We start from the raw sequence: 2,272 nt of genomic DNA, 5'->3' as shown, positions 1-2,272 counted from the left end.
CATAAGTATAAAATCACCAAGGAACAGCAAATGCCTTGTAGAAAAGATTTCTGTTATTTCAATTTTTCATCTAGGTAACTTGGCAGATTAAGGTTTTCATGCTGAAATTGCTACAGGAGACAGTTCAAATGCCACAATAAAAATAAATACATACATACATACATAAACTGAATATATTATTACATTCTTCTAATTAATTACTTTCCAAGTTAAAATCCTTTTGGGAGCATGGTAGCTAAGAGATCTTCCACTTATAAACCCAAAGAAAAATAATGCTAAATTAAAATGATACATTTCAGATGAAAACATTCCTCTTATGGTGGCTTTTACCTATTTCTCCTAATCACTATTTTAGGGCTCTGGGTGGCTGTTCTTACCACTCTGCAGCCCTTTCTTATTCCCTTCTCTGTTCCCCAATTCTTCTTTCCTGGTCTTTTTTCAGGAAAAAAATGACTTGTACAAGCTAGTTTGTAGGCTGAGTTGCTGCTCACATGCTTATACAAATTCTTTAGCAGCTCTGCTTTACTGGACTTCGCTGGCTTTCTTCTCCTTGGCTAAAGTAGACAGTTTCATAGATATCTAGATATGAAGGCAGAAGGACTATTATGATCCTCTTTGTGTAACACGGACTGTTCAGCTTTCCAGAATAAGTGCCTTTTGTTATATCCAATAGCTATGATGGAACAAGGGCATACGTTTTAGAAAAGCATAACTAATGTTTCTAGTGATAGAGGATTCCTCCTAAACCTTAGTAGGTTGTTCCAATGGAGAAATATTTGTCCACCTTCAACTTTCCAACTGTTGAATCTTTTTTTTTTTTAATTTGACTACTAGACAGAATAATCTTAATGTTTAATAACAGATTGAACTCCTTGAGCCACACATTAAAATACATGGTTTCCTGTTCTTTAATAAATTTTGTAGTTCTTCAGTTTCAGTGTTTTTTGAACTTTGAACTGGACACGTGTATTCTAGTAGCAAATACAGCAGTTCCAAATACAGAGTTAGTATAACTTCCTTACTTGTCCATGCCAGCTGTTTTACATCCAAAGCTTACATTAGCCCTTGTGTGATAGCATCTCATTGAAATCTCATGTTAAAATGATTCCAGTAACTCATTTTCAGACATATCCTGTATTCTTTTTCCTACCTGTATAATGCTACATTTGGCCACATTGAAACATATCCTGCATAATTACATCCACATGGTCAAGTAAAATACTTCGTATTTTCTCTTTATTATTTACTGCTACTGTACATTTGATGTCACCTGCAAATCTTCTTCATGACAATGTTATCAATGACCTAGAAGAAAACATTAAAACTGTTAAATAACATATATAGGCAAAAACACATCTCTGGAATACCGCATCATAAACACCTACTCACTGATTATTCCCCAGTAACAAGTACATTTTGAGACCTATTATTTAGCCAGTATTTAATCTATTTAATATAAGCTCTGTTCATTTTCCATCATTCTGGTTTCAGTTAATCAAAAGGTAATGAGCCACCCAATCAAATGCCTTACAGAAGTCTAATTATAACAGCACTATTACCTTTAACAACTTAAGTTGTACTCTCATCAAAGGGTGACATTAAGTTAGTTTGACAAGATCTGTTTTCCATAAGCTCATATTTATAGGCATTAATTATATTTCCTTCCTACAACACTGTCACAGGCTCTCAGGGAAACACATGCTCAGGACTCCCAGTCCCAGATAGCCTCTTTGAATATCAGCTCTTGAAGCCAGCCCAAGTGTGGCTTCTACTGTGGGTGAGCTCCTGGCTTCTTGGACTCTAAGACAGTTTTTTGGGTCCCTGAACCTTCTATGACTCCCTTCTGGTACATCTCCTTGGGAGAGATTTTATCTCTTCAAACAGCAGCTACTGTGATATCAAAAGTACTTTGCCAGCATCATCAGTGGTGTTCCTTTGTTTCTGATGTACTTAAAAAATACTCTCTCATTGTCCTTACCCCAGCTCTCCCTAGATGTGTTCTTTTGCTTTCTATATTAATACTCTACATCTTAGTTTCTAAGATGTACAGGGGTAGTGGGGGGAGGGTAACATTAGGGGCAGTTCCTTTCATTAACAATCTAACCTGGCTGATAATTTAAACTATATATTTTTTTCTTGATTTTTGTTTTTTGGAACATCCAAACAGTTCTAAATTGTCATTTATATTTTTCCTAATTGAATTTTTCCTCCCATATTCATAGATTGTAAGGCCAGAAGGGACCTCTGAAGATCACTGGGTCCAGCTCCCTAC

This window comes from Gavialis gangeticus, unplaced genomic scaffold (genome assembly GCF_001723915.1).
Source record: "Gavialis gangeticus isolate Ggan-Ray unplaced genomic scaffold, GavGan_comp1, whole genome shotgun sequence".
In the NCBI taxonomy this organism is placed as follows: Eukaryota; Metazoa; Chordata; order Crocodylia; family Gavialidae; genus Gavialis; species Gavialis gangeticus.
This window is presented reverse-complemented; position numbering follows the sequence as displayed.